This window comes from Apteryx mantelli, chromosome 5 (assembly GCF_036417845.1).
Source record: "Apteryx mantelli isolate bAptMan1 chromosome 5, bAptMan1.hap1, whole genome shotgun sequence".
NCBI classification, from domain to species: domain Eukaryota; kingdom Metazoa; phylum Chordata; class Aves; order Apterygiformes; family Apterygidae; genus Apteryx; species Apteryx mantelli.
In genome coordinates, this window is record NC_089982.1 from 23,086,024 (window position 1) to 23,112,417 (window position 26,394).

Here is a 26,394-nt window from a genome sequence, read left to right on the forward strand (position 1 = left end):
GGCTAACATGATAAACTGACTGGGAATCCTCAACCACTGTTTCATTGCACACCAAAGAGTCTTCCTGATGACTACTTGTTGCCCCTTCCCCTCCCCCTAATCAAGAAGCTTCAAAGGCACCAGGTTGTGCTACACGCTGGAGAGATTGGCACTTGTCATGGTATGATGGTGTCCTGGTTCATAGATTCATCATGGCTTTCAGTGTGATGAGTTCTGTTATCAATTTATATTGTAACTGCTCATAACTCACGCCAGGTTAGGGTAAATGTAAATGAAGTTATTTACTTGCTGCTTCCAAAACAGCCAACAGTATTACATGTTTTTCTAGAAGACGTGTGAAGAGAGGAAAGAATGCCCTCATTTAATCAGCTTACACTAAGATTAGACTGGAAAGGTGGTGCTACCGCTTGTAATTTGTTGACACTCATCTTGTTAGAGATTCTGTCTTTTTACCTGCCTTGTGCCAGAGGTTGCCTACACCAGAGATGGTCCCTTTTGTAGCTAATCTCCTTTTCAAAGTCCTGCCGGAGCTGGAAGCAGATCTAATGATTTTCTTCCAAATTTGTGTTTTCCTTATTCAGGAGACTGTCTTGCCAGTTCTTTTAACTTAAACTATTTTTCCTCTTCCCTGGAGATGCAGATGTCTCTTGATTAGATCAGGTGTCATCTCCTGCCACTGGAAAAGCAATTACCTCCCTGTAGTTGACTCAGCATGAATCTTTCAGTAGTAGGGTCTCCTCTGCTGAACTTTATAGTGTCTCCGTTTGTATGTTTGTAAACACACCTGATATGAACAGCTAAATGGGATAATTACCTGGAGTTTATTACCGGTTTCTAAGATCAGAGACAACACTAATGAAAAGCTCTGGGTGGACAGTAACTCTGAGATGATTTATTCCTCTCTTCATTATCTCAAGGATACTGGCAACAGCTATAATTAGGAGGATTGAACCTTCATCCCTCTCTATATCAGTTGTTTACAATTAAATAGTTATTTAGCCTTTCCAGTCTTATTCCAGCTTAAACATCTTCAACACAGGAGGACTGTTATATTAATAATATACAATATTCAGAATCTATATTAGTGTGTGTGTTTTTTTTTTTTTAACTGAATTAAGCTGAAACTATAGGCAATGGAGAACTCTGAGCATTTGAAAAAAAAAACCCTAAGGTTCTAATTGCATGGTTTAGAATGAAGTTTCCACAATTTCTCAACATACGATCTTGTATAAAGGCATTTTTCTAAAAGAAAAGATCATTTTTGAGGTGCATGGGATTAATTCCTTCTTCAGCAGTTTAGTTATGGGCAGAATGCCCAGGCTAAATGAACTTTTAAGGCTCTGTACTTAGTGATGTGTTTGTCCATTTTTTTTATGCTTGATTGATTTGATTATATGTATCAACAGAAATTGATTAGTTGTCCTCCATTTCAGAGAACTACCAGAAAATAGCCACATTGTTGTTGGTTTTTTTTTGGGGGGGGGATTCTTAATTATCTGTCAGAAAGATATAAATGACTTTGTAATCACAGCAGAGAAAGTGAAAAGTCTAAGCTCGTTTTCATATTCAGATTGGTTTAAACATATACAGATAAACTAGCTGAACTCCTTAATTAGCCAAGTTTACTTCAGCACAGATTCCTCCAGCCACTGCTAGTACTCAAAACTATTCAAAGCTTCACTTTATACTTTTGGAATAAAAAAGTAAACAAAATGGTAGGTAGAGGCAGAGACTGGAAGGATTCATTTGTTTATTTTCATAGCGAATCTGAATCCACATGCAATATTACTGATGCTATACTTATATGAACAAAGTAATGGCACCCAAGTCATATATTTCCAGAAGAAAAATAATTAATATAACAGCCAGTTGAAAACAGATAATTAGGTAGTGCTTTTCAGAGGTATAAATTCCTATGCTTTAAAATCAAACATCTAATAAAATAGAAAAAAAATCAAAGAAAATATATTTTTTATGCCATTTCCATAAAATAAGACATTGATGATTAATTTGAAATAATACTTGTGACTTTGATAATTTTAATTTGTGTATGTATGTGGTAGATGTAGCCTGAGACCTGAAGTGTGAAAAGTGATTCACTGCATCTTTTGTCTGGTCCCCCACTAGAATCATGAAAAAGGAATATTTTTTCCATATACTGATGACTATCCATATTCAGGTTTCTATTCAGGGATGCAATTTAATGAAATACAGTAGAATTTCAGAATGAATATTCCTCATGACGTGTAGAGAATTCATCTGTATTATCTTTTGAAAAGTTGATTGTAGATTTGATACTAGTGATTTATAAGGTACTATGCTCAATTGCAGAATAATGGGTTTTTTTCTTACTGTGGTTGCTATACTTTGGGCTTTAGCATTTGAAAACTCAATGGCAAGAAGCAGTGAAAAGATTTTTCGTATGTTGCATCAGGAATGGTTAAAAAAAAAAGTGCGGGGTAAAAGAATTTAGGGTGCTGAGTCATTTTATGCCAGTTGGGGAGAAACAGTAAAATTCTTACAATCTGTATTGCAAGAAATCAAATCTGACATTTCCAGAAGTGTTTTTCAAATTGAAATGCTTGGCAGATATCTTACTTCTGCCTTTGAAAGGAATGGATGTTAGGGCAAGTTAGAAGAGGTAGTCACCCGAAAATATGGGCCTCTCTCCTTCAAATGACCCTCTTCCTTTCTTTATTTGGCAGACTCTTAGGAAACAAGGAGTGATTTTAGAGGGCCTTTGGAGAGTACCAAGAGCTGGGGAGCATGAAGGATGCCACTTTCTCATGAGAATGGAAAATTGAGAGGTTGACTGCAGCTGGTGGTCTTGAGAGCAGGCCATAGGATGCTCGAGGGCGGCTGTACCAGCTGAACAGCCTGGGGGTGCCCAAAGGTGCAGCTCTGTGGGGAGCCAGGGATGCTTCATGTTAAAGTACATAAGGTGCTTTAATGGGGCAGGTGGGGGAGGCTGCCCAGGTGCCTCAGCTCTGGGCACCCAGGTTACTCTGGATGCTTCACACTGCTTGATGCCTGGGATGACTCACCAGGCTCCCCAGCTGGGCCAAGTGAAGCTGAGGTGCTTTTGGTTGCAGCAGCCGATGGGGGAACTGAAGCACCTGAGTACAGGCAGCTGGTTTGAGGAGGCCACCCAAGATCACTGCCAGGGTGGGGGGTGAGAGACCTGATGAATCCATCCTTGCAGGGACAGAGATCTAGAAAAAATAGTTGTCTGTGGTTGTCTAAAGGAGAAAGCAAGACTGCTGCTTGCCTGCAGCACCTCTCTATTCATGCTAAACTGATTCATTTCAAGGGGCTTGGGGTAGTGTGATGCCCATACCCCTATCCCTGTGCTAGTTGTGAGCTTAGTGAGCCATGAGGGCATGAAAAATAGCAAGATGGGTAAAATTCTATGTACAAAATGTAATAGAAATAGGTATCCATGCTCAGGTATCTTCCAGAGAGCACTGCAGCAGAAAAACCTGGAGGATGTAATTTTTCCGTCCTTGCTGGAAAAAGATGTGGTAATAGGAAGAAAAGAATTGTGTGGTTGTCTGAAGTAGGCTGTCTGCAGGACATGCCACAGATTTTCACTGTTGAAATATACCTTTCTCCTCATGTTTCTTAAGCAGTCCTCTGGTGTCCAAATTCAAAGCCAGAAGCATTGGAACACAAGAAGTAATTAGTCTGAATAACTACCAATGTACTATGCGTTCCTTTTCAGACAGGTAACTGTACTTAGCATATAAAGTCATACAGTGATCATCTGGTCGCATTATTACTTAGGAACTTTTTCTGGACTATTTATTATGAGAACAGATTTCTCATTTAGGTTGTTGGAATATTTTCCTTGTTTATCTCCTAAATAGTTTGTTAAATTTGTTGTATGCCTGTGGATCAACTGGTTCACTCCTGGACCTCCTAACGCCTCCCTTTCACACCTCATTCCCTTCGCTCAGATTTTGGTAACTCTAGGCTGTTACGTTACTTACAGATGTCTGTGATGTGTTGGGCAAAGTCTTCTCCAGTGGGTGAAAATGCTAACTTACATTCAGCCTATCAAAATCCTTAAGGAGCAGTTGAAATTGGCCTGCTTGTTAGGTTTGGGAGATGAGTATTAGCTTATGTTAATTTGTTTGATTCTCTTGCGGCAACCTGTTTGATAAAGCATATGTAAACCACTGGATTGAGGACATGGCTGAAATTCCACAGCAATAAGGCATAGGAAGGCAACGACCCGCAGAATCATCAGTGGGTTGATCTAACCTTGTCTCACCGGCTATGGCACAGCACTGTCTTTCCTGTGTTTTTAAGAGCTTCCACTGAGTCAGTGTGAAAGAAAAATAGGCAGGTTAGAAGCAACTGTTCCTTAGCCAAAACAGGGCTGAGCTTCTGGGTGGAAGGACTCTGTTAAAGGTGGATGTCTGCTTACCACAGTCTTTAGAGAAAATTATATTTGCAGAGGCTTTGTAAAGTTAGATATGGTTAATATGTATATAAATAAAGGAAACTTCCTGGATTCATCTTTTTTTTTTTTTTTAAATGCAAATAGCTTTAAGGAAACTAATTGGGCCCCTTCAGATCCTACAAAGTCTGTGGATTTTGAACTAAAATTTTGACTTGGTCTCAAGGAGTGTGTCTCAGCAGTCCTAAAGATTATAAGAGTCCTGGCATCTGTCTATGTGACCTAGTACTTACTGGATTCCTTACTCAAGTTGAATGCACATATAGGAAAACTACAGTGAAATAGTGGGTTTTTTGTTTGTTTTTTTTTTTAGGTACCAATCATAGTTAACTGCAAATTAATCTGTCTTTATTTCTCATCTTCTGTTATTAGAGTTTGATTTCCAATTAAAAAGGGAAAAAAAGAAGAAAATTGATCAGAAACTTTCGGAAATTCTATAAAACGATCTATTGGGATGTTAAGAATTCTTTCAGTTGTTGTTTTTTTTTTTTACTCTCTTTTCGCTCTGCTACCAAAAGAAGTAATGCCTTTAAATTCCAGATAATTATAAATGAATCAGATATCTTCCATTATTCTGTAAAATTAGCTGACAATCCAGAAAAATGGCAATGAAGGAGCATACCAGTAGTGCTTTGATTAAAAGCAGTGATGCACTAAGTTTTTTGCATTTATATTTTTTAAATGTATTTCTAGGTCAATAATGTGATTATTGATAGTAATTGACAAAATGAACATCTGACCCTAACTTGTATTGATCTCTTTTCTGAATATCAAAAGTTGGTATGTGAAAATAGCATTAAGGGACTGAGTCAAACTAAACAGGGAATTACAGAGCTCTCATTCCGTACTTAACTCACTCCACCAAATTACATTTTGCCCTCTTATGCTCATGAGTGGGCATTTATTGACATAAACGGATGTCTCTGTATTTCTGAATGTAGGATATATCCTTTTGTATCTGGAGGTAATATAGCATTAGGGAATAAAAACACTTTTTTCTGCTCTCTCTCATAGTGTGCAAATAGCTGCTTCCTCTGGTACCATGGCTGGGATGCAGAAGGCCAAAAGTGAGTGAAGCAATTCAGGGCAAGGTATGTTCCCTGTATCTCTATGAACTAGTTCAGCTAAACAGGAGGCACCACTGTTTGCGTTCTGCGCATGGATTCCTTTGGGAGCTGGGGAGGATCTGTCAAGTGTGAAACATTTCTGCTCCCTTTACGTCCTGAGGACAAAATGTCTGGAATTTGGCCTGCTGCCTTGCCTGGCTCAGGTCAGAAGAAGCTAAAAGGGTTTTTTGATCCTCAGAAGTATCCAGGGCTACCTGTAGCTAAACTTTATTAATATTTTTAAAGGATTTGGAAAAATAGATGAATGTTCAGATCTTTTATAATGTACAAAGGCAGGAAAATTTTATGACAGTGTTTCTCCTAGGTCGTTTGTGATCCCAAATATGTGTTTCTAATGGAATGTTTTACAAAACATAGTCCCAAATACTTTCAGACAAAAATAACAAAAATCAAATTGTGTATATGAAAGGAAGGAGTGTGAGAAAGAATTTTACTTTTCTTATAATTTTTTATTTTTATTTTTAAATTGCTACTATTAGAAACCAAATAATGGAAATTAGTAAGGACTGGAAAATCGTGTTTCAAGTTATGTTGCTTGAATGAAGAAATGGGCTACTGATGAATATCTGGAACGTGGGTTTTTTCCCTCTTTACAATGTACTTGTAATTCAAATACTAGAATTTATTTCAGGTGGAATTGCGGACAACATCACTCTTTTGTTCATGTAACTAGCTTGAATTAGATTAGTTGTAATGTAAATAGCAGGCCTAAGTGCTTGCCAATGACACTGCAGTTCAGTATCCCTGGAGCGATTACTGCGTCAACGGAAATGCCTGAGATGCTACAATTAACAATAGAAAAAGGGATGTATGAAGCAACTCAAATTAGCATCGAAAACTAGAAATGTATGAGACTGCAGTTACAGTAGCATCATAACATGGAGACATTGCAGTTGGCATTGTGTAATGGCTTAGATGTCAATGGAAGAAGTCAGAGAAACAACTTGAACAAATGAATAAAGAACTTCAATGGCATGATATTGGCTGGCTTAAGAATTATAATATTTTAGTGGTATTAAATCTATAGTCAGCTGTTAAAAATGCTATAAAGTGTGGCTGCTGTGCACAGCTGCTGTTTCTCAGTGTTTTCACTGTGTATTCAGTGTTTTGGCTGTCTTCAGCTTTTTTTTTTTTTTTTTTTTTGAGGATGCTGAAAAGAAAAAATCCTTTTAAGGATTAGGACATAATAGGGTTTTCTTTTTGTTAAAAGTTCTTTACTCTAAAATGTTTTGACCTGCTGAACTAAATGTGTATTGTAGTCAAAGGAGTCTCATTCACTAACTTTGATTGCCTTAAAATTAATCAAGTAGTGTTACCTTGATCTAAGAAAGTCAAAACAATTGCAGAGGAACAACATAAAAACCTCTGTACCTCTGTGTTTCACAGTGAGAATGCTAGAAAGATGATTTCAGGGGCAGAAGGAAAATTGCTTTGCAGTACCCTACCACTATATTCTGTATTTTTCAATGGCTGCTAGCAAAGTGGTTTCAAAGCTTCAGGGGGCTGTTTTTTCTAGTTTGCTCCTGCTCACTTGCTGGGATAAGTTGTTAACCAGGAAGCACAAAGATGTTCAAAGGTTTGTATGCAAGTGTGTTTGAAAAGGAGGAGTAGTGCTTGCACTTCATCAAGGTGCTGATATACTTTCCAGCCTAAAGGAGTGTTTCACATTCTTAAATCAACAGGAGTCCAGGAGCTCTAAAAGAGCTAGCTGAGGAACCTTGAGAGGCTTATTTGAATGGAAATTGTGACAAAGTAAAAGCTCAGAAACATGTGAAAGAAAGGGCAAGTGGGATGACACAGGCTATGTTACGTCTGTCCTACACAAAAGAATGAAAAATGTCATGAGGAATTCAATTTAAAAAGAGTGAAGGATAGCAATGTGATTAGTAACAATCTTTGAAAAGATTCTATATTTGTTTAACAAACTTACCTGCATGAAATAAATCGGATTTTGTAAGCATATTGGCACTATCACATGACATTTGGCTAATAAAATTGTACAGAACATAACTAAAGCTTATGCTAAATGAATTAGGAATTAGCTGTTTGACAGACTTCATAAAGCCAGTGTCAATGACAAAACATCATCAAGTGTGGCACTTCGAATGAAATTCCGAAGGGACAGATATTATGCCCGGTGCTATTCAACGTTTTCATCACTCATCTCAAAGTACATATAAAATAATTTCTGATAACTAAGAAACAGGAATGAAGGCTATACCTACGAAGCAGAGGATAGTATCTTGAGAAGTAAACGAGCTCTGGAAAAGATCCAGACAATCAACCGAGTGAGGAAAACTCAGCGCAATGTTCTGACTAAGAGAATTACTTTAAGGTCCAAACTAAGGAATATTTAGAGAACGGTGATAATTTTAGTATTGAGTACAGCATTGCTGATGCTAATGCTGCAATATTGTACCTGTTCTAGGTGACTGCTTTTTAAATGATTTTTGCAAAATTGGAGACAATGCAGAACTAAGCCATAGTAGTAGAAAAAAGGCCTCACAGTAAGCAACTTAGAGCTCGATCTATATATTTTATCATAAAATTAGTAAATGAGGTGACTGGCTTACAGTGTAGAAGAGAAATAATAGCAGGCAGTCAAGTGTTCCTTAACTGTTAAAACCTAAGAATCAATATTTATATGTTCAAGTATAACTGTTTAAGCTGGAGAAATGAACAAGTTTTTAAAATAGCTAGTCGCTAACATCTGGAATCATGGGAGGAGGAGGAAACTACCTGAGAAAGCAGGAGAGTTTGCTCTCAAGACAAGGCTTGGATTCCTTTCTGAGGTGTTAATTTTGTCTAAATAGAGGTTATTGGACTTAAATTTCACAAGTTAATTTCATTAAGATGCTGTGATGTGCAGGAGAGCAGACTACAGATAATGCAGAGATGCCTTCTGCTCTGAAGGTCTGCAAAACTGTGAAAGTTGTAGTCATTATTGTGGTCTTTCCATCAACTGCTGAGTAATTTCAGGTGTACATATGGACATTGCCTGATCTATCTACCAAAGTGAGAAAATAACAGCAGTATCTTTAGCAGGTGCACATTTCACTTTTTCTCTATTGTGGTGCTTGCCACATGTTCCTAAACCGTGGTGCACTGATTGCATTTGCTAGGGAGCTCAAATACGCTGCTGCTTTGTTTTGCTCAGTTCTCCTTGTCGGTAGCTGTACATCCTTCTGAACCTGGACTGAAGCAGCAGCCGCCAGAGTAGTTTCCATCTTACCCCTTAGTTTTATTAAAGCAAAAACTGTGAACAGATCATTTCCCTGTCTCTGCCTACTGCCAGGTATATCTCAACAGAGGTATAATATGTTGCAGACATTAGTTTCTTGCTTCTAGAGATGATGATTGGGGTTTTCAAGGGTGGGAGAAAAGGGCTTGATCCTGTAACCTTGGGTGAGTGGAACTACCTGAATGCCAGTCAGTCACAGTCCCTGCAAAAAAAGCATCTGGGCTGAGAAGAAAATGCAGAAATTTCAGGCTGTCACTGATCTGTGAAATTAATTGTATTTATAGGAATTTATCAGAGAGTGTTTCATTGCATGAGAGTACTTTTTTTGTCAGAAGGTTGATCATAGTATCTACTGTTTGCTTGGATCAGGGCATAAAATTTCTCTATAATAAGTAATCTGTTTTTTTTCTTGCTCACCATGTCTCACCATGATGGGAGTTAGGTGCCTAAAGGCTCATAAAAATGTGGTCATAAGGATCTTATCCAAAATGCATTAAAAAAAGGAGAGCCTGTCTATTGACTTAAGTGGAAATTGAATTGGAGCCGAACCGTGGATGATATTCAAATATAAGAAACTGAAATTAAACATATTAGATTGTAATATGTATTTCTTCTGTACTTGTGGTTACCTTAAGCCTTCTTTAGCAGATATATAATTAATGAACTAGTTATAATATTGAGCATTCGTAGTGCAAACTGATCCAGATTCTGCTCTGTTGTATCCTTTCAACTCCAATAGAAGTGATGCAATGCTTCAAAGGGTGAAATTTTGCCCAGAATTTAAGATATTCCTTTGGCATCTTGTGAATAGGAAAGGGCAAATATTCTTAGTTCCATTTCACAGAAGGAGGGGGCAGTGGGCAGTTAAATGAAAGTTGGGAAAGGCTGAGACATAAGACAACCAGCTGTGCTGGGAGGTCGCTACCCTCTCTGGAATTTAGCATGTTTCAGCTACGTCTAATAGCCCTCCCTTTCTTTAACTGCTTGAGCCATTACCTAAATCACAGCAAAACAAGGAGAATATACTGATGACTGCTTGATTAATCTCATGCTGTTGCACTTTAATAGTTTGGTGCAGCATAGTACTGAACGATGTATAGTCCAACAACTTACATGTCTTTCTAGGAAGGACATCAGTGGGATAGAACTGGAAGTCTTAAACTTTCTGGTAACTCCAGACTTCTGTCTATGTCAAGAGCCAAGATTTTTGTTATAAGTATCTTGCAAACTCTGAGATGCTGGTTCTTAAAATTCCTGATTGCTCAGCATAGTGTAAAGGACAAGTAGTATATATATGGGGAGTAAAAAGTTTTACCTTTGAAAACAGAATAGCATTGTTTAAGGAAAATTAATGCTGATTTGAATGACGCAATGTAAGTGGATCAACATCATTAGAATTTCAGCTATTCTATTTTGAAACTCCTTGCTCATTTGCAATTCTGTGCTGTTATTGCAATTTTAATCACTTGCAAATCTGAGCTTTAGTGGCAAGCCTGAAACAGTGCACATAACATAACCCCCAAATTATAACCCAGTGATGTTTTAATACCCTAATATCAAATGGATGGATTTTTTTTAACTTTTCTATGCTAACAAATGATTCTGAGCAGTCTGCAGAAGATCAGCTCAATGCTAAAGACGACAGTTATTGTAATGAAAAGAGCATTCATACTTTAGCAATGAACAAATATACAAAAGTCATCGTCTTATTAAGATTTTAATGACATCTGCAGCCCAGGGATTGCGTCTGTAAATAATTAAACCTCCTTAGTTACAACATGTATAGTTTATGATCCTGCTGCTACTGAGTTGGCAAAATATGTCCGCGTTTAATAGGGCAGGAATGAGTTTCAAGTATCAATACCTCAGGTACTAACATGCTAAGCCTCATTGACTGGTATAGGGATCAAAGGGCAGTAGTTAACTCTGAATTAAGGCATGTCCATTCTTTTATTTTTCCGATACTGCTAAACTAGTTTTCACACTGAGCCACCTAAATTGCATTTCTCTTAAATATGGAACAACTGTTGAGACACTGTAGAAAGTCACCTCTGCCTCTCCTGGTTTTGTTCCTCTTTAGGAGACAGGAACAAAAGCAAACATTGAAAGGTCAGGAGAGAAGTGTTGAATGGGTGTTAATTCAACCAATACATTGAGTATGAAGCTATGATTTCATGTATTAACCGGAAACCCTGCTATTATGAACAGTGCAGAAGCTCTGAAAACCTTAGTCCGTTTTTCAAATCTGCTGTAGCTCATTGGCAAATGGGGTGGGAGAGGCTTTTAATTAAATTTGTATGTGGTGCCTCTGCTCTAAATTAGTGCCAAATGGCTGGACTTGAGGTATTATATAAATTTCTTAAGTACAACTAACTCTTCCTCAAGTTAAATTAAGGGCAGGGAAACGTTAATCTCAGTAAATACTGTATGTATCTTTTTACAAATGACAGCTGAAAATGAAGTTACAAATTCTCACAAAAGGTTTTTCTTAATTGTTTGACAAAGTGCAAATTTCTAGTAGCAGTATGCCAGTGTGTGCTAGTGATACTTTTGCATAGCAAATTGCTAACTGTATGAATATATTCTCCTCTTTCCTTCTTCCCTTATGACAATGATCAAGCAGCAATTTCAGCTTTACAAATTTGTGTTAAATTGGATGTGAATCTAAGCTCAAATTTTAAATGTAATGCAATAAATTTATCTGCCAGCCTTATAAAGTAAATTCTGCTTGATTTGACCTTTTTTCTTTCTAATTTGTTTCACTCTGAACAAAAGAATACAGTTTCCATTTTCTATAATTTGCAAGCAGAGTCAAGTGCAAGAGGGGAAATAATTTGGCCCATGTAGAATCTATAGCTGAAATGGGATTAAATGACTCTTAATTATTAGATTGTATCACTACCTTAAAGCAATGCTTCTAGTTCTGTGTAATTCTAAAAAAAAAAAAAAAAAAAAAAAAAGAAGTAATTACAGGTCAAGCTGCCACAGAAAACTAAGATCTATCTATAAAAGTTAACATTTCCCAAAAAATACAAGGAAACGACAAGGAGCTTTGATTTGGAAATATTTCAAGGAAGTATTTCTTTCAAGAAAGAAGAACTGTTGAACAGCACTCATAAAAACATTTAATATTTTTTAAATTTACAAAATTTGTTGTTGGAAAACAGCAATTATTCAGTTAAAGAAGCTCCTGCCATTATAACTTTAAATTATAAATTTAAATTGTATTTCTCAATAACTGACAGAAAGTACCCCTTACATTTTTATCTCTCTGCTAATGTATGTGTGGTCATGTAATACTGGTTTTCTTTACATAGTATTTTAGTAATGTTACGAACTTGAAATTGCCATTTCAATGCAGAATTTATGTTTTGAAAATCTTCATAGATCTTTTCTTAAAAACTTCGCATATTTATATAAGTTTCTTCAGTATTTAGTTAATCTGGAAACAAGTTTTTTCTGCTTCTTGTAAATAAATTATTCCCTTTTTACATCACATTTTCCCTTCATTTAAAGTCAGCATGCCTGAGGCTTTTGATTCTTCCCCTGCAGTTTCATCCTGAAAGCAAAACTGAGAACTAGGACAGTTTTAACCACTAACTAATAGTCTTCATTTTTGTGGTCAAGTTCAGAGGTCTTTTCCTGTATGTGCTAGGTTCCTCCCACTGGCTGTGCTCCTGCATGATGGCAGTGGTGTAGGTAGAAGGACAGCTGAATTTGTAGCTTGGGAGAATGGATCAGGAGTAGAGCTTATTCCATGATTAACTGTGAAGAGAAGCCAGTCTGTAGATATGTGTAACAGAAGCAGATCGCAAGGAACTGCCAAGATATAAGAAAAGAAGAAATAGGTGAGATGTATGAAACATATATTGGATGAACTGCTTTTTTTTTTCCTTATGACATGATATTTCTTCACATTAGGAAAAAAACTTGAACAAGTTATTAAATATTATCAGTACTATGTTATGAGTTCTTCAGTATCATTGGTGTGGAAAATTCAAAAACATAAAAATATATTTTAAATCCTTTTATAGCAAATTTGTCATGATTTTCCTTAACTTTGAAAGTTGATGAGATTATGTTGTGAATATAAAAATTATTATTTTTAAAAGTATGTCATAGGACAAAATGATAATTTTAAACTATGGATTCCTTGGAGCTTGGCATCCTAAGGCAAATATATTGGCACCTCCAGTAGATTTGGCAAAGCAATAAGGGCTGGCACAGGATTCCAAAAGAATGCTATCGGGGAAATCCTGAGTCCAGTTCTGAAGGACCACCGCTGTAATATGCTGTGTAGAAATGAGGATTTTTAACTGGGGCTGTAGCAGGTATTTTTTTCAAATAACCTATATAACACACAGCAGCAGGCTGTGTGAGAACAGAGCTGAACAAACGATGGACTTTCTGGTTAAGCCAGTGGAATAAGTCTTGGTCGAGAAAAAGGAGAAATGTTAATGCCTTTACGCGAAGGGAATGAAACCAAACAAAAAATCCATCAATGCCGCTTTGGGTCAAAACGTTACATAGTGTTTAAAAATGGTCTTTTCATTTTTAGTCTATGTTTAAACAATTCCATTTTTTTAATTTTTTTTTTAAAGTTAGGACTCTTTTCAATGACAAAATGTTTTGAGACAGAATAGAGGTTTTAATAATAAACTTGTGAAATACAACATTTTGACACTTCCAGATGAAGCATTTTCTTTAGAAAAATATCTAAATAAATCACTTTTGACATTTCTAAAATGTTCTCCTCTCTACTGTTTCCCCTAGCAGCATTAATAAAGCATATCCCCAGAAAAGTATACCCTTTTCCTCTAGGGGTGTGAGACAACAGCTTCAGAAGCCAAAATAGTTGAAGGAAAAAGAACATTCAGGAAATCAGTCAAAACACCTCAGCTTTTTACAGTCCTGTTTCCTCCTGTAGGTTTATCCATAGCCCGTGAGGTCCAGGAAGCAGTTTCACTTCTGGCCTGGGAAAGCCAGGCAAGCTGCTTCAGGTCCCAGAGTCACCCTGGCTGTAAGCTCCAGTGGTTATGGGCGCTAGTTCCACCATTCACTCGCTGTTTTCCAGAGGCAGTGTTTTTAAGGTTTGGTAGAGGAGTCTTTTTAAGCACAAATATTCTTCTGCGTGAATGTATCTTACCAAACTAGCTAGGGTGGAGGAAAAGAAGAAGAATCTTCCATGTCAAGAACATCTGTCTCAAAGAAGCCTTTGGGGTTTTTTGTTCTCTTGTTTGTTCCTTTGATTATATCTTTGTTTTAAGTTCTGGTGTTTACGCAGATCAGGATCAGAAAAACTCTTTTAAAGTGCTGTAGGCTTTATATATTAAAAATAAGAACAAACATTTTACAGAAGCTCCTCACTTCCTGTAATAGACTTCATCCTTTCTGTGTGAGTATCTCATTACAAAATGCAGGCTATAGATATTCCACCTGACACTATAGATTAGGCTGGTTTTCAGCTGATTGCATTATACTAATTTCAAATAATGCTGTTGTGTTTTGATTCTTACTATCTAATCAGGGAAGAAGATACTCAGTAAAAATAATAACTTTGCTAAAAGAGGACCTAGAGCTATACATAAATTTGCCAAAGACTATGAAGTAGAGCTAGCTGGACGGATATTTTCTTTTTTGAAATACAGATTTGTCAAAAGTGGAACATTTCCTGAAGATACTTTCTCTGAGAAATATCCACTTCAAAATGAAAAATAGAAAAAAAGACATTTTAGTCCAATTGATTTGTTTTATTTCAGTAATTTCAGAGGACTGTTTGGTTTTTTTTGTTTGTTTTTTTGGTAAGGACTAGCTTCAGAATTAACTCTATTTTCAACAAGTCTCGAAATGAGTGTTCAAATGAGCCCTTTCTGCCAGTGCATACCATTTACTAGTGTTTTGGTTTATTGAAAACTTTGAATTTATTCTAGATTGGAAGATAGGCTGAGATAATTCTCAGCTGAATAAAGTGTTAATATATTGAAGGGGACTGAGCTTCATTATGAGCTCTGTGGCTAAAATCATGCACGTAAACAGATTTAGAAAAGAGGCCAATTTTGCAAATGTCCCAGATCGAAAATTAAATGAGTTAAACAGATTTTGGTAATTGGATGTTGTTTTGCCATCATTCCTGTCATGCTGCTCCCTGGGTTTTTTTTATTATTATTATTATTTTTTTTTTACCCCAGGCAAAAGTCCCATTGCTAAAACTGCAGATGTGCAGTTTTACATGAAGAAAAGTAGTTTTGGCCAAAATACATTCATTAACTCTGACCTGACAATGCTGCTGAAGTTGACAAAAACTTGGCAGCTCTATCTCACTGATACAGTCACCAGACTTTACTGAGAGCAGTGGTGTAGCTGTCGTTAAGAGCTGAATGTTCTTACTTATCATTTCCAGGCTTTGTAAGACATTTCCTAAATACAGTAGTATTTTGTACTTCAGTAGCTATATTTTCTGTTAACCCCATATGATATAGAGGGTTTTTTGTTCTAAGCACTGAATAAACACAGTGTAAAAATCTGGCTCTATTGATGTCCATATAAGACTTTTTCCATTTAATTCAATGGAGTTAAGACTATATCAATAGTGAGAGACAGTGATGCAAAGAACTTTGAATCTAAAGAGACAGGGATGGGAAGGGAAAAGGATTAAGTGATTTGAACAAAATCACACAGCATACTAGTGACAGAGCTAGATTTTGTGACCCAGTTCTTTCAGTTTTCAAGTCATTACTACACCACAATGCCTTCTGTGATTAGCAAAATGGTCAAAAGTGTAGAAATAGAGAAGAGTTAAAATAACTGTTTTTGATTAATGTTACAGTTCTACTCTATAATGCTCCACAGCTACCCGTTGCAACAACAGATCCATAATTTTGCAGGGTTCATAACGTTGTCAAAAGGAATGCAGAAACTACTTGTGCTGAAAGTGCCAGAGTGCACTGTGATATAGGAGATATTCTCCTGATGAGAACACAAGGCCAACTTCTTATTGTCACCCTAAGTATATAGAGAAATTGAATAAAAAACTAGTATTAAAATAGTTGATGGACAATGAGTCCATTTATTTTTGTGCAAGGTTGTCTTGCATAATATTTGAACATGAAAGCATCTTTGGGAATCATTTTCATGCAACTTTTCAATTAAATTTTGTCATATTGAAAACAATTCAACATAAAGCCCTTTGATTTATAATTTAATCATTATATGTAATATACTAGTGTTTATAAAATTTGTCATTATATTCTCAGTGTAGTTCTACCAAAGCTGCTAGAGTTTTCAGGGAGAGAGAATCTCGAGAGTGTGATGTCTCTAGCTGAGCAACTCCAACTTTCAACAGCCATTCATTTAAGGATGTTTCAGATCCAAATTTCAGAGTTCTGGCCTGTTTCTGGTTACTATTATGTCATTAGAATATGAGTTTGACGTGCAACTGAAAGACCTTGAGAAAGTCTGTCTGTTTTCACTTGTGACCTCTCAGCAGTTTTATATAAAACTACACATCATATTCTAAGGAATCTTATCACTATTGTATCTGAATACCTATGTGAATGTAGTTTTTGTTATTTATTCCTCAGTATGACAGCTATTTATATTATAGTGATAGAAGAGAAAAGTTGATTCCTTGACAGGAAAGGACATTTTGACTGATGGTTTTTGCAGCTTAAGTCAATCAGTCAATCAATTTTTTTTCCTCGTAAGAAACAAACATTTCTTATGAAGCAATGCACTGTAGGAAAAGGTGATAGAGAAGATGGATTCGAAGCTGAATTAATGTTTAATTCAACTAAGATATTAAACTCTAGCAAAACAAAAGCAGGCTTTTTAGACAGGGAGAAAAAAAAAACGATAAAGGCTTTGAGCTATAGGAAATTCAAAGCGGCAGTTGCATTGTTTTGGAAAAACAGAAGCATCTTTGAATAAAGATTTGTATTTTCTTCCTAGGTTTGATATGTTTTTAATGGTTTTCTGAACTAATTTTTGATGCCCATATTTTACTTCTCTCTGTCTAATACTGCAAGCATTATTCACTCTTAACTTTTTTGAATGGCTACGAAATACATTCTTTTTAATGCTACAAGGTTTGGGGGGGGGAGGGGGGAACAGTCCATAAAAATGATTTGTCTTCATTATGACTACAGTGGACAACTAGCAAATAAGTTTGATATAGATGATACCTGAAAACTGAGAGATTACCCAGCTGGACGAATGCCAAATATTGTATGTTTGCTATTTGGAGAATACCGAATAGCAAAACTGAAAACAACAAACTCCAATTAGGTAAGACTTAGAGCACATACAGAAAGAATTTTGAGGGAAATTCCAAGTGAAACTGATCCAAAGGAAAACCATAGCTGGAAAAAATACTAGTACAGGTTAGGTTTTCTTTAAACCTAAACCTTAAGAGAGGTATCTGACATGGACAGGAAACCTAATAGTTCTGAAAGATGGAAAAAGTTGAAAGGCAAATAGTGTAACATTTGAGAAACAATAAAATTGGGAAAGTAGATATCAATCACTATAGATTAGAAATATTGATATTCAGAAAACTGGTAAGATATGCTGAGAGAAAACCTCAGCTGAGAAAGAGTCAGTGTTGGTAATATTATGCATATGGTCAATTATAACTAATAGTAGCATATTTATGTAATAGTAGTGTGTACTGTGGGAATTCTCTGCCACTTCTTGAAATGAAATTAGTTGGTCCACAATACAAAACAGTGTCTTCTGCTTTTCTTTAATACTGAGTCCATTTATGTATTTTTTTTCAGAAAATTTCATGAAATGGATTAATTTGAGCCTTTAATTGATTCCTCATGTTTTAGATTTTTACTCTATGTAATAAGGTTCAATGGTTAACGAAGTAATATTATTTAAAAGATAATAAAGTCTAGTCAGACTTCAGTTTTACCAGCCTGTAGGGAAAAAAACAGGAAATGCTTTCTTACTTGCTGCCTGAAGTCTGCTAAATCAGTGTCTAAACTTGAAATTACTAAACTGCCTTGGCTGACCCTGAGTTAGATAGGAATTGTAAATGAACAAAACTTTTCAGGATTGGTCCCCCATTCCTTCAAGACCTTTATTTTCTTCCTATTCTTTCTCTAAATACTGAAAAGTTTGCATGAAAATCCACCATTTCCAAGACCAGATTTTGGTGGTTGTATTCATATAGAGAGTTTTTCAGTCTATAAGGCCAAGAGTCAGATTCACGCAACCTTATGAGCACTCTCAATTCTAGATACGTGGTCTTCATAATAGAATTCACTGTATAGCATTAGTCTTCTGGGCTCCTTTCCAGCAGGTGAAAAGACTGCATGCCTCAAAGGAGAGTTCAAAGGAAGTCAGAGGGGTGAACACAGAGCTATGGAAATTAGGCAAAATAAATGCTGTTGATAGATTTGCGTGTCTTAAATGCCCTGCTTTCTTGAGGTTGAGGTACTTTACTTGGCACTATTGTGACTGTCATCCATCAATTCACGTTTCTCTGTTCTGAATCTTTCCCTGGTAAATCTCTTAAGTCTGCTATTAAAAAAAAAAAAAAAAAAAAAAGCAGGGATCACACTTTTTTTAATAGCAAAGCCTCAGGAAAAAATTAAAAATGGTGTAGTTGTCTGTCTTTTTTCTAGTAGGTTACTGTTTAGAATATGTCATGGGATATAAGCTAGAATCTTGTCAGAGGATGAACTTAAATCTCTCTCCTGCACTGTGGGAAAACGGTTAATAATTGAGTCTATGTATAGAAGCTGATTGACCTGGCTATCAGTTTACCTGCTCAGTCTTTACGGATTGAACAAGTGTATGAGTAAGCCTAGAAGCAGAAGTCAAGATGCTTGCAGAACTTTTAATGTTAAAAACAGTCATCAGAATACTACTGTAACCTTAAAGGCCAGATGAATTTTACTAGGACATTTTTGAAGATATCACTTCTAGACATCTGTGCATTCGAAATGTTTATTTTACTGTTATATGATTATGTGAACAATTAGCATGCCCACCACAATTTCTTCAGCATTGCAGGTCAGGATTTGTAATGTTAGCTGTGTGCTTGGTGTTGAGATAAATTTTGCAGGTGTACTTAAATACAAAATAATGATGCTCATATTTGTTGAGTGCTAGGAGATTGATGAATACTCTACTTGCAAGCAAGCATCAAAATGTGAAGGCTTGAAGTTGAGTCTTTTGGTGCCACCTGCTGGTATAATTTGGTTTGTAGGTATGGAATGGAGCAATGGTTTCTATTAGTAGGCAAATTAGATGTCTGTGTTTTCAAAATTTTATGTTTTCAAAATCTCATGTTTTCAGCAGCAACACAGGTCAGAGTTGAGAGTGGAGGAGATCATGAATTATAGTAAGTGACTGTCAAAATTGTACTTAAACTAAGCTAGCAAGCTTTGTTATTTTAAAGGAGGGGGGAAGGTTATTTTCAAGCTGCAGCTAAAAGCAAATGGAACTGTAATAAAATATGCTAAATATTTCCATTGACTGGAATTTTCCAGTGCCTTTCTAACATATCCAACATTTAAGTAGAAAATGTGAAAGATGCTTTTTATTTTAGCAGTCTCTTGTTTGATGAATCATTATAGTCTTCATAAGCATTGCTAAAACAATCTTGTCCTCTGATTAAATCAATTCAAATGGCCAGTTTGTTCTTCAGTGGAAGTTTTTTCTTGCCAGGTACAATTATAATGTTATGGACGAAATCTTCATCCCATTGAAGTTATTGGCAAGTTGCCATTGACTTCAATAGGGTTGTTATTGTTGCTTTGTCTGCGGCTTTTATATAGGCAAAATTTATTTTTGGGATGAAGTCAATTATCTTCTCCTAATTGATACCACTTTTCACTGAAGCATCTAGGTGCCACTTGTTTTATTCATGGAGCTGATGAAACAACGAAATGGAAAGTTCATGGGCAACAGATACCCTGCAAGATAATTCATGCCCTTGATACAAAGTGGTGAATGAATGAATGGGATTGCTGAGGTTCAGCTGCAGGTGCTCCAAGTTCTCTGCTGGGAAAATAACAACCTGGCAGTGAGCACCGCATCCAATCCCTTCTTGGAGAACAGATGGTGTATCACCTTGTCTTGTTTACCCTCTTCATCACTTTCTGAATCACCATGTCATAGTTTCTAGATCTATTTTAGCTGTACAGGGAGTTTTGTATTTGCTTCTAAAGGTACAGCACACATTTTGAGGTAAGAAAGGCAGTAGCATAGGTTAGCGGCTGGTGTAAACTGAGAAATTTTTACTAAAATCTGTGTTAGTTTTTAACCTGTGTTAGAATATTGTCTAATGTTAGGATAGATTTTAAAGCAATTCTTGGTTTCCTGCTAGTAACAGGGCAAATATTTTCAGAGGCAAGTAGTGGGGTGAAAATTTTCGTTGCTTATTAATGCAGGACCAGAAGATCAGGGTGGAGGGATTTCCAAAGACATCAACTCTTGCCAGTAGGACTTTAAATGTAAACTTAAACCAATAGCCATGCAAGAAACTTGGGGTGGGAGAAGAGGGGGAAATAAGCCTAGTATAAATTCAGGATGTAAATCTGTCATCCTACCTTTCTATCTTATAGTCTACTAATTACTTCTTTGTCAATGGTTGACCTTAAGCTTAAAAACATAAAAGTATGTTTTGTTGGCCTAGATAGTTCAGTATCACTGTTTTTAAATTTTTCATTAGAGTGTAAAAATGAAAGCTAACACTATTATTCAGGCTTACGTCCAGCATTGGGTCAGCCTTTTTCACTTTTTAATTTGATAATATAATAAGTATGCATTACTGTTTTCTAGTGGAAGCTGACTTTGCCTATGAGCAAGGGTTGGTAGTTTGGGCTTGGCGGTGCCCAGACTGCTGAGATGTGGTTTCTGGTCAGGGCTGAGTATGGCCAGAGCAATCAGCAGCTGCTTGCACCCCAGTGGGAACAAGCTTATATCTACTTGCAAAAGACAGCATGGGCATCTTCTTGCAGGGTGTATGAAAGGAGAGTAGATTAGCACCTTCTTATATCTTAACCTCTTAGACCTGGAGGGAGGGGAGGAGAGTGAAGAAGTGAAGGCTCTGCATTTTAATTTCAGCATGTTTTGTGAGACAGATTGGGGGAGCTGATAGGGAGGATTTATTAAACCAGCATGGAAAGGATATAGCTTTGTCCTAGCGTTATGCAAGTTTCACTGCTTAGGAACAGAAAAGGAAATCGTTTTTACGCTAATTTTCACGTTCTGCTTTCTCAAGGAATGGCAGCACTCAGTTGTTTTTTTCAGATGAGCAAAATCACATCTGTTTAAAGAAGACATTTTCACACAAAATTGCCTGTCCAAATCAAGCGCATCTGTGCATCGTTCTGCAGCAAATCTTTCATCATCAAAGAAATTTCTTAATTCTTTGAAGAAAAGGCCGTAGGCTAAATATTTATATATTATGTTTCTGTAATTTTAAATTTGAATACATGAGGGAAAACCTTTGTGTTTCAGGCCTGCATCTGGTTTAATTCAGCGCTAACACCTGCTGGCCTACTACTGATGTGATTAAATTAAGCAGTTTATAATATATCTTTGGGCTGTCTAATTGAGTCACTTCTGTGTTCAGAGAGAACTGGCTGTTTCCAACAATTGTGCCTCCCTTTTTACTGTTAACATTTGGCTTGTCCCACCAATGAGAGAGATCATCTGCAACATCCTGGTGAATGCACAGATGGAGATGTCGGTACACTAGATAGTGGGTATTAATGTTAGCCCGCCTCAGCCTGTGCGTGGTGGCCGTGTGGTTCAGTGCTGTCATTGCTGACAGCGAGCAGGCGTGCCGCAGGCATTCCCGAGGTGTTCAGCAATGAAACAGCTCCTTTTGTTTATATATAAAAAAAAAAAGTAAATTTCTGGCACGGAAACAAAACATTTCTGTGCTTTTTTCAGTATATTGCAACAAGGAGGACAGTGGGAGGTAATCCCAAGTTTCTTTGAATCCTGCTTCCCAAAATTGAATTTATCATGTTTTACAGAGGATCTTGTTTTTCTTGCAGAGAACCAAAAGGCCTCTGTATTTGCTTTCAAACTTTAGTGCACTTTCCATTCCCTAATGCCATGATTTGGATTTATCTGACTGAAGAAGTAAACTTCTTAAGTCAGTAAACTGACTTATTGCCTTGTTTCTTCTTTGCCATCATGCTTTATCACCCATTCTGTGACAAGTATGGACAATGAGACTTACCTTGTTTCTCCATCTTAATTCCTGAATTATTATTTAGATTTCAACTACATTTAGCTGACTAGTGAAATAAGAACTTTGCTTGCGTTATCTTGATGATTGATGTTCATTGTTGAAGAGCCAGGTGTAACTTAATGCTAGAAGTGCAAATAGCTTGCAGACTGCAATTCTAATGAATAGTTTGGATCATTAATATCCAAATTGAATTATATTGTATATGAGGTCACTGGTACTTAATGCAACTAATGTCTGCCCATATGTGTATGTCATTTTAACTTACTCTTCATTATTTCAGAAGATGCAGTTGATATCACAAAGCAACAGTTGTTATGCTTTAGTAACCTTTATTAATTATTGTAGCTATTACTTGTATTACAATATCCAGCTGTCTGGACTGAAAACTGGAACCAGTGTTATAAGAGGCATTGTATGTACGGGGAGAAAATAGTACTGCTACTTGCTCTTCAGTGGTGCAATTAAGACCACATATGAAAGCTATCTTTTGAAGCGTGATAGTGTCGGAGAGAAGTTTTCTCAGAGATGTGTTTTTGAATCACCCTGCCCTTGGCTAGGTGCTGCTGTTAATGATTTGCCCAGGTGTCTTGCCAGTGGCCTTAAACTGGCATCAGTAAACACTCTTGTTTGGATCTATGATGAATAGTAGTGTGAGCGCAGCACCGAAGCTGATTGCAGCAGGCTTTTTCTGCCTAGCCTTGGGGACAGCGAGTACTCGAGTAGCATGTGTGCAGCTGTCCAGGAAACAACCTCTACGGCTGAGGAACCCAGCTGTCCACAGCCAGGTTTTTGCAGTTTCTTCAATGGGAATGAAATACTGTAGCTGCCTTCCTAAAATCATTTTAGTGGTTGTTTTGAATGCACCTTAAAAGCATATTATGCAGTGCCAGCAAATACAAACAAAAATATAGAGGATAAGTACGTTTTCTCGGTTTTCATTACCTCAATTTTAATTATTTCCAATAATTATGAAGCACGTCAGGAAATTTCATATTTTTGAACTTAATGGCATATTTTAACCGGGTAAGCCTGTTCTACAAAAATAGTCTGCACACTAAACTAAATTTGCTCTCTAAAAGAAATACATAATTTTTTACAATTGGTAGCATTTCAGTATCTGAAATTTAAGTACTTGTGGAGTAATAAGAATAATAGTATTGACTTATAAAATTTCATGTTTGTGGAAAAATTTAGGATGTTTTAAAAAAAATTGATTTAAGTTTCTCGCATTGAAAAATGCAGTAGGAATAAATTAACTTTGTGAATTTAAATATTTTTGTATTTATTTGTAAATATTTTGTATTTAGGCTTTTTGTAGACAGAGCTGGGGTTTAAATCTCACCATAGAGAATCCTGTATATCCTATAGGAGAACAGTTCATGGATTCATGTCTTGATGCAGTTCTTGCCCATTTTTTAGGTGGAAAGCAATGAGTAGACTTACCCGGATATTATTATTTTTGTATTTTTAAGTAGAAACAATGAAATTATTTTTCATGAACATTTATGTTTATGAACATAATTACTCTAGAAAATAAATGCTTGCTTTATTTAGAACACGTTGAAGTTCTGTAAAATATACAAAGTGTAAGTGAATGCAAACAGCTAAAGGCCTTGTTAGGATGATGCATGAATGTACTGGAAGAAAGAAAACAGGTAGAAAATTACTTTTTGTTTAAATGCCTTAATGAGTATATTTGGAAAGGTGGTATTTACACAAGGAGTCCCACTTTCTAAAATGAAACCCACTGTTTTCATAGATCTGTTTTGCTGACAAAATCTGATCTCTTCTAAATTTCTGCTGTGTGCCTTTTCTCTTTTAGTCTTTTGCTTTTGAAAGGCTAGGGGCCATGACTTCTATCCATCCTAAAGTATTTCAGGTCAGCAAACCGTCTTTAAAAAAAAAATTGTGTACTCAATCTCTAAGACCATTTTAGGGTGGTTGCTAAAGGAATAATAAATTATTTAATTTTCTGACACTAATTAGTACTGTTTACAGAACCCTGCTAATAGCAGTCTGCCTGGAATAGTTTATTTACAGCTATACTGATGTATTATTCTTCTGATGTTTCCAAATTTGTCTGTTGTAATATAACTGAAATATCAATGTAATGAAGTGAAAGATGATTTGCGTTGTAAGGAGGTTGTTTAAGATCCATAGGGTTTTTTTGAGAACCAGATATAACTTAACTTTGAACTACAGGTTACTAGTCTGCAAATTTAATGAATGATCAAGAGGAATTATTATTTCTTGTGTAATGTCCCCACTAAGAATATATTTACAGTTCAGTATTCTGTTGGGACATCAAGGCATGTGATAAGATGACAATTATTTAATCTTTTTGTTATGTTGTTCCCAGAAGTCAGCATGTGAAGGCAGGATCTCTCCTTCTAGGTGCTGCACACAGGGAGGTACAGTCATTAATGGTGCTTTTGGTAACACAGCCAGTTTCCTTCATTTTGGTATATGAACAGTATTTGCGTGTTGAGTAGCAGCAATAGGAGCAGAAACCTGAACAGGCTACACTGAGGCATGCCTCACTTAGGTTTTAAAGGAAAAAAAATCAATCACATAGTTGTAGGTGTGAGAACTCCCACCTGGTTCTCTCTTGTTTTTATTCTGGAGTTTCTGAAGTGCAACTTCTGGCCTCCAAAGCTTTTGCATCTAGACTTCAAAGGGACTTTTTAATTATGAGCATCCTATAGCAGGTAAAAAAATGTATTGCAGATGAATTTGTTATGCAGCCCACAGGCCAATATCCCACCCAGCAGTAGGTCTTCTATGAACCAATATTTTAGAAGCCTCTGATTCTAACACCTGAACTACAAAAGAAGGTACAAAATATCCTTACTGCAGACCTTTGCTGAAATGTCTGAGGACAAATTTGTGGCTAATATAAGCCCATCTATTTTTTGTATTTCCAAGAAGAAAATCTGGCCTATGGTCAACCCTGCCGGGATGGAGTTCTTGACATATTTTTACATGTATTCAAGAAGATGTAAGTACCAATAAAACTCTAAATATAAGGTCTAAATGGTAAGGAAGGGATTAACCTGATGGGATAATCCAGTCAATAATTAGGGGACAACTGGAAAGGCATGCCTGGCTTAGAGTATAAATAAGTGCTGGTAAACATCAGACAGGGAAGGGACTGCTCAGAAGAACATGATAAAGAATATCTGAGTCCCATTGGAGACTGAGGTATTAATGACTTGTCAGGACCCGTGAATTTTAGCAGTTAGTGATCTGGGGATCTACTTTTCAGAAGTGACAGGAGCCTTGGTTTGCACATTATTCTTCAAATAAATGACCTTTTCATTGATAGGAAGACAGCTGAGACTGGCTGAGAAGGCAAAATATAATTCTAATAGAAGTTCAGGCTAGAACAGGAGCCAGGGGATGGATCCTGCCTTGGTTGTACATCTCATATAACCTTGGGTAAATCACTTAATGGAATTTATGATGTACTTCTCCAGCTCTCAAGCAGGTATTTTACTTCTCCTCTTCACAGTAGGTTATAAAGATAAAATCACCTGATCAGTTAAGAATGGTAGGGTGATAAGGGCTATATAAATTTTGGAGATGAAGATGTTTGATTCTGGCTTTGCTGAATCCAAAATACCAGAATCTGAGAAGCTGCATTGGTGGCTTCATTTGGTGCTCCTGAACTGCATACATTTCCAAGTTATTTGAAGAGGAAATTTTTTATGCATAGAGCTAGAAAATGAGCTATTCTGCATTTTAAAATACCATTTGTCTTGAGGAAGGCATTCGTTAATCATCCCAATTCCATTAAACAAGGGCAAGTGATACTTGAATGCTTGACACAGGCAGTGCCTAAGAAATGAAGCTAATCTAGGTTTTCCAAAGCACTGTTCATAAAATAAGATCTAGATCTGAATAAGGGAATGGGGAAAAAAAAAACCCTACTAATAATCTGACAATCTTGGAAGCTGGATTCTTGTACATAAAAATATATTTATTATTGCACTGCAACAAACATATATATCTGGTCCCCTATCATCAAAGACATCTGGTTTGCTTACAGTGTATCTGTTGTTTGACGCAAGCTTTACTGATTCATTCTAAATATCAGATGGGAAAAACAATACAGAAGTGATCTAAGATTATTATAGGTTAGGCTTTTATTTCCATGTATTGAATTTCGTAAAATCAAAGTAACACTTTCCTAACAGGTGAGAAAGCAATCAAGCTAAGTATCTGAATGCCAGGCAAACCATGACATTAGTTATTTGTCAAATTTGACTTCAGAAGTTATGATATTTGTTGGAAAAAAAGATTAGGCAGATACAGAAATTTTTCATGTTGAAAGGTATTCTTGCAT